This window comes from Alligator mississippiensis, unplaced genomic scaffold (genome assembly GCF_030867095.1).
Source record: "Alligator mississippiensis isolate rAllMis1 unplaced genomic scaffold, rAllMis1 scaffold_29, whole genome shotgun sequence".
Taxonomy (NCBI): domain Eukaryota; kingdom Metazoa; phylum Chordata; order Crocodylia; family Alligatoridae; genus Alligator; species Alligator mississippiensis.
Window position 1 is genome coordinate 146,866 of NW_026775280.1, and position 13,802 is coordinate 160,667.

A 13,802-nucleotide genomic window follows, 5' to 3' on the forward strand; every position below is an offset into this window, starting at 1 on the left:
CTCGCTCGCGCTTGCAATGCACCTACCTTTGCAGTTTTCCCCCACTGGTCCAGGATGGCCTGCCTCCACTTTGTGGGGACAGGGGCTTTGGAGTGAGAGGGGGACTTCTTTTTGGGCATGCTCGCACTGGTGCCAGGCTGAGCAGAAAGAAGGGCAAGGGGGTGCTGCCTCCCAAGATGCAGCAGCATCACCACAGTGGTGAAGTGTTTCACCTCCTTGCCCTAACTGATCTGTCTTCAGCAGCGCTGGCAGGTAGTATACCTGGGATCATATGTCACCTCAATATGATTCCATGCTACACTACCCCCCTGCTTCTGGGTTGAGGGAGGGGATCCTGCTTTATCCCCCTCCTCAGCAGGCTGAGGCACAACAACAGGGGAAGCTGAGCCAACTGCCCCCACAACCTCCTCTGAGGTGCCTTCCAGAGAAGGAGACCTGGCTCTAGGGGAACTTTGAGGGATGTGGAGCACAAATTCAGATTCCCCCTCGTTCCCCAGAATTTCCCTGGCTATGGCACTCAGGTCCCCTGCTTCCTTATCCAGCTCCTCCTCTGGCACTGGGAGGCTCACACTGGTGAAGGAGACTGTCATGCTGGTGCTGATGGCTACTTCTGGTGTTAGTGGAGGTGGTGCAGGTGCAGTTGCAGGGACAGGTACTGCTCCCACCTCCTTGCTTCCACTAGCAGCATACAACTCATCACTGCCAGGAAAGAGGGTGCGTCTATTCTTGGGGGTGGGGGGGTGTTATAGGCTAGTTGGGTACTGTGAGTATATTGATTTAATTATTGGGTTGTTTGGTTTGGGATTGAGGAGGTAGAGTTGGGAGTAAAGTAATGGTAAATTTATTATAGCTTATGTATATACAATAGTTAACAGAAAGATAAATGTGATAAGTAGATAATGTAGTATTAAAGAGTTAATAGTAAATAATAATAATAGATAATAATAATAGATAGATTAATTTGTCGCAGGCCAGTTAGGCACTATGAGGGTATTAGTTATTGGATGTTTAAAACAACAAATAGATAGACATGGGTTGGTAATTTACTGATAGTTCTTTTATGTTAGGTGTGCATTAGGTGATTTTAACGAAGTTAGGTGTTTTTGATTGACGTTCTCAGAGGGATTATTGGGGAAGGTTTTTTGATTAGGATTTGATTTTTATTTACACTGGGAGTTTGGGGTTTGGGTGTGCAATAGTAGTAACTGTTTTGTTCCCTCCTTCCTGCTGGTTACTTGATGTGTTTTTTATATTTAGCTTTATGTTAATTTGTTGGTTTTAGAGTTATTTATAATTTTGTTTTATAGTTGTTATTTTATGGGATTAAAAGGTGTTAAAATTATTATAAAAGGTTATTATTTGAACTTGGGTTTATTTAATCAGCAAATTACAATGTAGTATATTTAGGTTTGAAATTAATATTACTTTGTTCAAATTTAATTTTTTAGAATGTTTTTACTTTTTTTCGACTTTTTTTGGAATGTGCTGGGTAGGTTAGGTGGTTGCATTTAGTTTTTATTCTTATTAAGGTTAAATTTTGAGTAAGAAATAACTGTTAGGTTAGTTAATTTTATAATTATAGCTTTGTTTTTGAGGTTTAGTTAGTTTTATAAACATTTATAAGTTATATTTGTGGATTATAAAAATATAAGCTTTATATTAGATAAAAATTTTAAATGTTTTTAAGAAGTATATATTTATTGGTTTGGGTTTTTTTGGTTTTGGTTGTTATAATTTATTTTATTTTTTTTTAGTATTTAGTAAGGTTTATAAATATGATTTTTGCCAGGTGGTGTATACATGGTTGGTAGAAATAATAATATTTATTTTGGTATGGGGATTAAATTTAATTTTATAATAATAATATTTAAAGATTATATTGAATAATATTAATTTTATAATTAAACTTATTACTGTTACAAATTAAGGAAAAGCAGTATTTTTAGTAAAGGTATATATTTGTACAGTATAGGTTATTTTATATTATTTACACAGTGGGGGAATATTAGTAGTATATTTAATAATTTGGTGGTTTTTTGAGTTATGAGGGTAAGTTGGGGGTGGTTTGGGGTATTTTTTAACAAACTTTTAATGTGGGCTGTTATTTTATTTTATTTTATTTTATTTTTTTAGTTGTGGTATGTTTATATCCTTAACTTAGGGTTTTGGAAGATTTAGGTTAAGGGTGATGTTTTTAATTGGGTTTTTGTTTATATTAAAATAGTTTTTTAGCTTTGGATATTTAAAGTAGTTGATGTTTTTTGAAAATTTTAAGTTTTTGTATAGTAGTTGGTGTAGGTGGTTTAAAATGTACTGTTGGAATAGTACAAGCGGCTAGAAGGTGTACTGCTCTCAGCCATGTGAAGGCAAACAAAGGTTAGTGATTTTTATGGATGGGGATAGTAAAGAACATGTTTTTAATGTCTATGGATCCCATTTACTAGGGGCCATAGCACTTAATGTTTTTTGTCAGTGCAGGCATGGATGGGACTGTGGCTATTAGATGATTGGTGTTGGTATTTAAAGCTTTAAAATTAACAGTTAATTGTTAATTTTTATTTGGTTTATATATTGGTTACACTGGGTTGTTGTATGGGGAATGAGTTTGAATGATGGTTTTATTTTTTAGTTGCTGATTGATGATGTTTTGGATGGGTTACGTTGCTTCATGGGGGGTGTGGTATTGAGGTTGGTGTACCCCTTTCATGGCCAGCAGGGTGAGTGGTGTTATAAAATATTGGGTTAGTGTTGTTTTTATGTTTTTTGCTTGTTTTTTTGGGTTGTAGTGCAGCCAAACTGCTAGGTTTTTTGCTTAAGAATAAACTGCTGTTTTTGCAACACGTTTAGACTTAGCAAATTTGGCCCTCCCCATATTATTACAGCGTCTGCTGTTATTACAGAGCCATTAGGTAAGGTGAAAGTAGGCCCGACCAAATGTTTTGGTTGTTTGGGGGTTTAGGTTGTGCCCGTGTTGGTCTAAGGACATAGACAGACAAAGATCCTTGGGTGAATTTGATGTCTTTTATTAGACCAACCCAAATAGTTGGAGAATAGTTATTAAGCAAGCTTTCGGGTTCAAAAAGCCTTCATCAGGCTAAGGAAGTTTCAGCAGTTGGTGCGTGTCATCCAGGAAGACCACCCACCAACTGCTGAAACTTCCTTAGCCTGATGAAGGGTTTTTGAACCTGAAAGCTTGCTTAATAACTATTCTCCAACTATTCGGGTTGATCTAATAAAAGATATCAAATTCACCCAAGGAACCTTGTCTGTCTTGGTTGTTTGGCACTTTTAACTTTTACTACTTGGTAGGGGGTTTTTTGTGGGGTTTTTTATTTTGTACAGTTTAAAACACATAGCTGGGTATTAGTGTTTAGTAGCATGTTAATTGACTTTTTTTATTTAATAAATTTTTATAAGTATTTGGATTAAGGGGTTAATATTATTTTATGTTATTGGTTTTTGATTTTTTTACTGTTTTTACGATGATTTTTTGCTTGGGGATCTGTGTTGCGTTGGCCAGGATTTTTACTTCAGGGGGGTGGGGGGTGTTGAGGGTTTTGTTTTGGGGGGGTTTTTTGCCTTTGTAGTGTTTGACTTATAGCTTTTGCAGGACTATGGTAGGCAGTTTGTTAATTTGCTTTTTATTAAACTTTGCTGTTAGTAACTTTTTTTACATTTGCATCCGCGGGGTTTTAGATTTTTTATTTCCCACTTTCCCGGAATTGGGGGGCCCTGCCGAGTTGTTTTTCTTGGGGGCCACTGCCGTAGCCTTAGTAGTTTTTATTGGTTTGGGAAGCTTCAGCTTCTGAAAGATGGGCAGAAGCTGTAACAATTGTCGGATTGCATTTCTTATCGGGTGAGTTATTAAATTTTGTTGTAAGGCCAGCAGGCCTGATGTGTATTTCGTTGGTGCTTGTTGGTAGAACATTTTTTACATGGTTTCTGTTACTAGTTTTTTATTTAGGGTGTGTTTTTAGTTTCTTGCTTGAATGAGTTTAGTTAAAGCCAGCTGATATAGACAAAGGATGGTTTTCTTTAAGTTAGCCCATGCCCATGAGGAAGGGTTAAGCTTTTCTTCTACATTACTGTAACTGGCTGCAGTGGCTTGGAGTGCAGCAGAAAACAAAGTAACATTTTTATTACTTTTTGTAAATTGATTTAACTGGAGCTCAGGGCGCAGAACTATGTTTGTGGCTTTGACTTTATTTACTGAAATTGTAACTGTCCCTTTACTATACATTTGAACTAGCCAGTTTATTACTGGCTCTTCTGGTTTAAATTTCTGCTGCTTTTGAATATTTTTAATCTTCGCACAGGTAAAGGAATTTAGCTCTGTTCGGGGATTCTTTTCTTGCGGTCTTGAATGAGTTATTACCATGGGAAAAACTTGGCTGAGTTTCTCCCTCAGGGCGAGGAAAGTCTGGTTGAGTTCCTCCCTCTGGGCAGGAACATACAGGGGAGTTTTAGCACCAGGTTTGTTATCAGTTTTATTCCTTTGATTTTTTTCAGAGCTCAACTTCTGGTTTATCTCTGTACAGACACTTGTAGAAGGATGGCTTCACAGCCCTTTGTTAACTGCACTCCCTTCTGGAGGGAAGCGGCCACACATGCAATTATAATTTTTCCTTCCCTCCATGCTAAAGTCTTTAAATGGCTCTGTGTAGCTCATACAGCCTTGCACGCCACGCTGTTAGAATCCTTTTCTTCCCTTAATTCCTCTCAAGTTGGGTTACTTAGTCTTTTAGGGATTGTTTCTCTTGATGGAGCTGAGTGGCTTCCTCTGCTCCCAGTCTTAGACAGGTTGCCAGCAGCCAGGACAGGCATCTTTTTTAGGTCTGCGCTTCTTCATGGCACTGAATGCAGCCCACTGAAAGGGTACTGTGGTAGGATCGCTCCAGATGGGTCTGAACCTCTCTTTATCCCACTCCTGATTCTTAATACCCATAACCTCTTTTATTAAAGCAATCAGCGGAGTCCACCCTTCTGCCCCCTCTGCACCATTCTTTCCCTCTGAACTCACCATCCTCGATCCTGTTTGTGACGCCAATTTTGTCACAGGCCAGCTGGGCACTGTGAGTATATCAATTTAGCCATTGGGCTGTTTGGTTTGGGATCGAGGAGGCAGAGTTGGGAGTAAAGCAATGGTAAATTTATTATAGCTTACACGTACACAATAGTTAACAGAAAGATAAATGCGATAAGTAGCTCATGCAGTATTAAAGAGTTAATAGTAAGTAAATAATAACAACAGATAATAATAACAGATAGATTAATCTGTCACAGGCCAGCTAGGCACTGCGAGGGTATTAGCCACTGGCTGTTGAAAACAACAAATAGACAGACATGGGTTGGCAACTTATCAATAGTTCCTCAATGCCAGGTGCACGCCAGGTGATTCCAGTGAAGTCAGGCATCCCCGATCAACGCTGTCAGAGGGATTACTGGGGAAGTTCCCTTGATTAGGATCTGATCCTCACTCACACAGGGACTCCGGGGTCCAGGCATGGAACAGCAGTGACTGTTCTGTTCCCTCCTTCCTGCTGGCCACCTGACACACACGCTTTTTATACCTAGCCATATGCTAATATGTTGGCTTTAGAGCCATTTACAATCTTTTTTTAAAGCTGTTACCGTATGGGATTAAAAGGTGTTAAAAATTATTATAAAAGGTTACTACTCAAACTTGGGTTTATCTAATAAGCAAATTACAAGGCAGCATCTTCAGGTTTAAAATTAACATTACTCCGCCTAAATCTAACCCCTTAGAACTCTGACTATGCTTTTTTGAGATGTGCTTTCCTGGAATGTGCTGAGTAGGCCAGATTTGAATGAAACATGCATAAATGGTAGCCACTTCAGAGGGCATGATGCATGCCAAGTATCAGAAAATAGGTGCAGGGGGTTTGGAGAAACTGCACCCCAAAATCCTGAAAGCAAAACTTGTGTCACGTGTATGTGTTAAGACACAGTAGGGTCAAAACTGCAGGCATGCTAGCTTCTGTGGAGGCCACAAAGCCTGCTAAGTTTCAAGAAGATAGGTGTAGGGGGTTTAGGGAAACTGTACCTCAAAATTTTGAAAGCAAAACTCTTGCCACGTGTCTGTGTTAATCCACAGCAGGGTCAAACCTGCAGGGATGATAGCCCCTGCTGAGGCCACAAAGCCTGCCAGCTGTCAAGGAGATAGGTTCTGGGTTTTGGGGCCTCACACCTCTGGCCACAGGCAGGCAAAACTCGTGCCATGAGTGCTTGTGCAATTGTGTCTGTCTTGAGACAGAAGTGGGGGGAAACCACATCAGGCCTGGCTGCTAGGGCCTGCTGCGGCCACAAGGCCTGCCAGCTGTCAAGGAGATCAGTGCAGGGGTTCTGAGGCCCTGCACCCCTAGCTGCTGACAGGCAAAATTTGTGTCATGGGTGCTTGTGCAACTGCTGCCTCTCATCAGGCAGCAGGACTGAAGATCCCCCATCACTTGTCACCAAGACCTGAGGGTAATAATTGACCACAGCATGAACATGAGCCGGCAGTGTGATGCTGTAGCCAGCAGTGCCAACAATACACTAGCACACATCAATTGATGCATCTCCAGCAAAACCATTGCAAAGAAGTGATTCTCCTGCTCTGGGACAGCTAGGGGTGCAGGGCCCCAGACTCCCCCTGCACCTATCTCCTTGACAGCTGGCAGGCTTAGTGACCACAGCAGGGGCTAGCAACCAGGCCTGCAGTAGTTTCCCCTCCCCCATGCCCCAAGACAGACACAGTTGCAGAAGCACCCATGACACTAGTTTTGCCTGTCAGCAGCTAGAGGTGCAGGGCCACAGAACCCAGAAGTCCTGCACCGATCTCCTCGAGAGCTGTCAGGCTTCATGGCCACAGCAGGGGCTAGCAGGCCTGCAGCTTTCACCCTCCTGCTGTGCCTTAACACAAACAGTGTCGCCCATGTCACGAGTTTTGCTTGTCCGCAGCTTGAGGTGCAGTTTCCCCCAAACCCCTGCACCTATCTCCTTGAAACTTGGGAGGCTTTGTAGCCTCTGCAGGGGCTACCAACCCTGCAGTTTTGACCCCACTGTGGCTTAACAGATACATATGACACAAGTTTGGCTCTCAAGAACCTGGGGTGCAGTTTCTCTGAACCCCCTACACCTATCTCCTTGAAACATAGCAGGCTTTGTGGCCACAGAAGGAGCTAGCATTTCTGCAAGTTGTATCCAAATCTGGCTAGAAATGACAAAGTTATAGGTTGTTTCAACCTTCCCCATTATAGCCTATGGGTGAAATGTCAAAACATCATCAAAACAGCAAAACGTTTTGACTTGCCTTGTTTTGTTTCAAAGCTGTTTCGACCATATCTGTTTCATTTTGATTTTGCTGTTTCAACCTCAAAACAGGTCAAAACAACGTCAAAACAAAACTGGTGGCAACATTTTGCACAGCCCTAATGCTCTACTGAATCTACTGTCATATAGTCAGCAGTGGCCTCCCATAGGTGTTCTGAGGACAGTTCAGATCCCCAGTACTGGACAACTGTAGAATAACCCATCCATACAGGAAGTTATTTCCTAATCCTCCCATCATTTGCTTCCACAGTAAGGCACTGAGGCAGCTATTTTGGCCCTTGTACAGGTTTCCCTTGCTGTATGTGGGTTCTGTATGTGCAAATTCACTCTTATGCGATGACCCTTTTTATACCAAAAATGGTATGTGAGGCAAATTCACTCTTAAGAGATCGGTGTGGTGGAAACCTACAGTCAGCTCCTTTGTGCGCTGTATTTGGGAGTGATGCGCACCAAAATATAGTCTCCTGCGTGGATCTGTGCTCCCTGCTCATTGTCTGCGACCTGTGTTTCTGTAGTTGCCATCCCCATTATAGTTTCTAAGTATCCCACTAGCTTATCTCCTACCCCTCTCCCTGGTCCATCAATGAAGTGCAAGAGACCTTCACTAACACTGGAGACAAAACTGGAGATTTTGAACCGTGCAGAAGCACCACCCTGTGCTTGTATGTACTGGCTGCTGATGGTGAGCACCAACATTGTCTTATAATAGTGGTTGAAATGGGTCTGAGAGTCAGTACAGTCAAGTTCTTGGAGCATATCCCTATCTGTTACATTGTAAAGTGGGTTCCCTTTATGCAAATTCAAGTTATGCGCCGGTTTCCAGGAATGCATGTACTGCTTAAAGCAAGGAAAACCTGTATTTCATAATAAAAGTAACTGTTGTTTAGGTGCTTAATAACTCTGGGCTAAGACAAATAGGTTTCCTTGCTGACCTGCCCAGGGGACCAGCAATCCAGCAATGGATAATGCCTAACCTGCAGCCTGGTGGTTAGAGCACTGTGCTAAGTATGAAAGATACAGATTCATAAAGGACTTGTAGTAGAGATGATATTTTTATCAAGCCAATCTTGTTGGTCTAATAAAAGATTTCATCTCTACTATGAGTCCTGATTGCTTTTTCCTCCAAACCAATACAGCTACAACCTGGATACCTGACACATGGAAGATACCAAATTTTAGCCAATTTTTTTTAATGAAATGTTCAGATTTTCCCAAGCAGGAAGCAACTGTGACCACCTGAAACCTGAGATTCTGCTCCTGACTTTGTTTCAAAGTAATTTTCATCATCACAGTTCCTCACAGGAGGTGAGAGACTCCATACCAGCTATGAACTGATTGCCCAGAGGAGTTTCCATCTTTTGACTCCTCTGTGAAATCCTATGAAATATGAACTTTTATTTCTATCCAGGAGAACTTTTACAGTCTTTTCTCCATTGCCTGATGAAGCCTGTTTGTGCTTGAAAGCTTGCAATTAAAGATTTTTTTCTGCAAAAATGTTGTTGGTCTAATAAAAGATCATCTCTACTATGAGTCCTGAAGATGTATTTAGGCATTTCTCTGTAATTCTCTGTTATATATTTAGCTACTTATTTTATAACCAAAAGCATGAATGTTCTGCTTTTCACTTCTTACCCTGTAGAGCAAAAGCAGCTACTTTGGATTACTTCTTCTCTAGAATTCAGAAAATGTATTTTTTAGGATTATCTAAACATGTTGTTAACAGCTATGTACTGGTAGTGTAAAAAGCATATGAGAAGATTTATATCACCAATTTCCTGAAGATTATTGCAACACTGATTCAGTATGTTGCCATTTATTAATAGGTTTTTCGTCATGGTCCCTTGGGAAGTTTTTAGCCAACAAGAGATAATGCAAAATGAATTTGTCCTAGAAATCGGTAATATTTTTTAATGTTTTATCGACTAGTTTTGCAGGTGGCCTATCTCTTTTGTGCCCTGGTTGGTGGTAATCATGTATATTTAGTAAAGAATGACATGAGCCATTTAACAATTTTTGCAGAGACAAAAATTTACAAGGATTATTTAAAATATGACATCTCAGATATATCTGTCACTTGTAGTAAATTTAGTAATCAAAAGGTTGGAAGGATCATGCTGTCCAAACTGTAAAGGCACACAATGTCATTACCAATCTTTTCATGGATATGATGAGAAACAGACATTATACATGGAGTAATTCTCAACTTTAGCAATAAAAGTCCCCAAGAGCATGATGACAATAATACCTCTAATAACACTCGATAATATTATCATAATACCTGTGTAAATATCCAAAAGTTTGCCTGCTGGAGTCCTGGAAGAAAACTTTGAGGAAAAGCCCATGTCTAAACTGTCATTGATGCCTTGGAGGAAAGAACAATTCAAAACCTATGCTCTTGGAAGGATGGCAGCACAGAGAGAGAGAATTCTTTCAGTCTGAGATGTCCCAGCTACATCAGAACAGGAAGCTCTCAGTGTGCTACTGTCCTCACTGCAGTCAAACCAAGCGGGCTTGCAAGGTTTTTGTGGCAACAGGGTCCTGGTCCTCCACGCCTACTAGAAAGGACAAGAAGGTTGCACTAGAGGGAGAGCAATAAAAGTGGGACAGCCCTTGAAGGGGTCCAGGTTTCAGACCTCTCAATGGCTGCACGTTTGTATACCCTGCACACTCCACTTTGGAGGCTAAAGTATCACTGATGAAGCCAACTGGGTTCATTTTCAAGCCCAGCATGAACCAAGGACACGTTTAGCTTCCTTCAGTAAGAATAAGTAAATATGCCTAGCACTTGGTTGATGCCCAACCACTTTTTAGACCAGGGTAGCCAACCTGAAGCACAGGTGCACTAGTGGCACAGGCAGCCATTGTGTGTGGCACAAGGCAGATCAGGGAGGGGACAGGCAGTACAGCAGCAGGTGGGGCAGGAAGTAGAAGGCAGAGCAGGCAGGGAGCAGAAATCGGAGCAGGGGACCAGGCAGGGAGGACAGAATAGGGAATAGGAAGCAGAGCAGCAGATTGGGCAGAGAAAGGGGATCAAAGTGGCACTCAGGGAGGATGCAGAGCCAATTCATGGCACACCTGCCACAAAGGCTGGCCCACATTGTTTTAGACTATGATTCACCTTACTTCCAGAACAGGTTCTGTTCTCATTTGCTTTCTAAAAAAGAACTACTGTATCTCACGGTCTCTGCCCAAAGCAGACTGGAGACCAATCTAGTGCACTGAATTCTCCATTCCTATTACCCTATCTCTATCAGCACTGTCAGTGTCACAGTCCTGTGACCATCACTAGGACTAGGGACAGAAGTGACACATAAACTGGTTTAAGTGATCAGAAACTGGTTTAAATCTGTAAAAGAACAGAAGTTCAGTGCACAAAGTTCAGTTTCAAAATGTCCAAAACTGGTTTAAGATAAACCTGGTTGAATGCAGTATCAGACTTAACGGATTGAGGTCAAACTGGTTTATAGAATTTCTGTCCCAGACCCCTTCCTGGTTTAAGTTAAATCAGAGTCCCCCTGCATCCCAGCATGCTCTGCAGGCCTGGGCTGAGCTGTGCTATCTGCTCCAGAGAGCTGGACTGGCCCCACCCCTCTGCTTTCTAGCTAGGGTCTGCCTGGTCGGGGCAGGTGGTGGAGGCAGCAGCCAGGGCTGGCAGACCCTGGTTGTGGTCTCCTGGTGGGAGAGCAGATGGAGTGGGGAATAAACCCCCTTCTGACCTCTTTCACCTCAGGAAGCCATGCCAAACAGACATTGGGCCATGCCCCCAGCCCTGGAGCAGCAGGGGTGGAGGGACCCTGACAGAGGCTGCTGTGCCCTGGCCAGGCAGACCCTGACTAGGGTCCCCCAGGGGAGGGAGAGAAGATGGGAAGAAGGGGGAAATAAACCCCCTTCCTTCCCCCTTCACCTTAGAGAGGGGACAGGCAGTACAGCAGCAGGTGGGGCCATGCCGGGCCAGCATATGGCCAGGGGCTAGGGTCTGGCCACACTCCTCCCCCCACCCCCCTCCGCAAAGCCTGGCAAGGGTTTCTTCTCCCCTCCTGCTCCAGGCACACCCCGGCTGGGTCCCTGCAGGCCATGGTGAGGGTTTAAACCCCTCCCCAATCATACTCAGGCCTGCCAGGGCCTGGCCAGACCTCCTCCCTCAGCTCAGTTCCCATCCTGCTGGCCACTGTAGAAGGAAAGGGAGGGCTCACTCTAGGGCCCCCCTGCCCCCAGCTTCTGGCCTGAGCTATGCAGGCACATGGCTGCATATCCCGAATCAAAAGTAAATGTCTATTCACTTACTTGCTGATTCAATCTACGCAGGTTATACTAACCTGCAAAGATTGAATCAGTTCAGGCTCCAGCTTTTTGAATGCCTATACTTAGCATATAACATTTCAGGCACCATAACGTTCTCACCAGCAGAATCAGAGAGAGGAGCACTGGCATCAACCAGAAGCAGATCAACAACGGTACAGGAACTTTTGGACCTTATGGCCACAGCATCAGTACAGTGGTCCTTCGTTAGGTTTTTTGACTGGACACTATGGTGGGTCAATAATGGAAACAGGCACAGGACAAAGGTGGATAATCTCTGGGTCTAGTCAGCAGTCAGGCTGTGGGGAAATAACAGTAGAACGCAACAAAGAATAGAAAGCAAGAAGCCAACCTTGACTCCCATGGTGCTCATATGATAGGGGAGAAGGAGTTAAGGACACCTTGTTTTGGACTCATGGAGAAGTTTACTGTGAAGGGGTAGAGAAGGAGGCTATGCTCTGAATTATTTCACATGTACTAAGAATGTAGGACAGGGACCAAGCATGATCATAGAAATGTAGTCCAGGAAGGGAAACATCTATTCCATCCCCTGTCCTGAAGCAGGATCAAGTTTAGTGATTGATTCCAGAGTCGGGGTAGGAAATTTCCCAGGAAAATAATATCACTGAAATAGGGGACAGGATGAACTGCTCCAAAAAAAATCTGACACTTGGCCTAAAACTTGAATTAAATCCAACTTTGGGTTACATTTCTTAATTACAACCACTGTAATTAAATGTGTATTTAATTGGCTGGTGCTATGGAAGTACATTCGGGTGATGTTCTCTATCTAGTTAGTAAGCTGTACAGCAAGCAGTTAACTTGTCTCTCGCTGAATTGCTTAATATCCCTTTGGTTTCATATTTAACAAATGAATATTTAGAAGGCTATAACTAGAGTTTATTTATATAGTTAGCTTTCTTGTTTTGTGAAATAGTAATGGTAACATGTAGAACACCCTTTATCAGGGCAATGATAATTACTATATTATGAAATATTAGAAATTATTTTTGTCTGATCAAGTGACATTTAATTTAATTTAGCAATGACTAATTTCCCTGATTTAAGCTAGAAAATTAAGTATTAGGAAGTAGTCTATTTATGAAATTTGCACACTGGCGCTCTACAAAGATAGACCTCACTGGAAAATCTGTTCCATAGCAATGTTTTGCCAGGCCAAAGATACTTAGGCAGGATAGAGACCTCTCATTTATCTCTCACCTGTAATTAATGACTTCAAGACTTTTATTCATAGATTCATAGATGTTAGGGTCGGAAGGGACCTCAATAGATCATCGAGTCCAACCCCCTGCATAAGCAGGAAAGAGTGCTGGGTCTAGATGACCCCAGCTAGTTGCTCATCTAACCTCCTCTTGAAGACCCCCAGGGTAGGGGAGAGCACCACCTCCCTTGGGAGCCCGTTCCAGACCCTGGCCACTCGAACTGTGAAGAAGTTCTTCCTAATGTCCAATCTAAATCTGCTCTCTGCTAGCTTGTGGCCATTATTTCTTGTAACCCCCGGGGGCGCCTTGATGAATAAATACTCACCAATTCCCTTCTGTGCCCCCGTGATGAACTTATAGGCAGCCACAAGGTCACCTCTCAACCTTCTCTTGTAGAGGCTGAAAAGATCCAGTTTCTCTAGTCTCTCCTCGTAGGGCTTGGACTGCAGGCCCTTAACCATACGAGTGGCCCTTCTCTGGACCCTCTCCAGGTTATCCGCATCCCTCTCGAATTGTGGCGCCCAGAATTGCACGCAGTACTCCAACTGCGGTCTGACCAGCGCCCAATAGAAGGGAAGTATCACCTCCTTGGACCTATTCGTCATGCATCTACTGATGCACAATAAAGTGCCAATGGCTTTTTTGATGGCTTCGTCACACTGCCGACTCATGTTCATCTTGGAGACCACTAGGACTCCAAGATCCCTTTCCACTTCCGTGCTACTCAGCAGGTCATTCCCTAGGCTGTAGGTGTGCTGGACATTCTTCCTCCCTAGGTGCAGCACTTTGCATTTCTCCTTGTTGAACTGCATTCTGTTGTTTTCTGCCCACTTGTCCAACCTGTCCAGATCTGCTTGCAGCTGTTCCCTGCCCTCCGGCGTGTCCACCTCTCCCCATAGCTTTGTGTCACCTGCAAACTTGGACAGAGTACATTTCACTCCCTCGTCC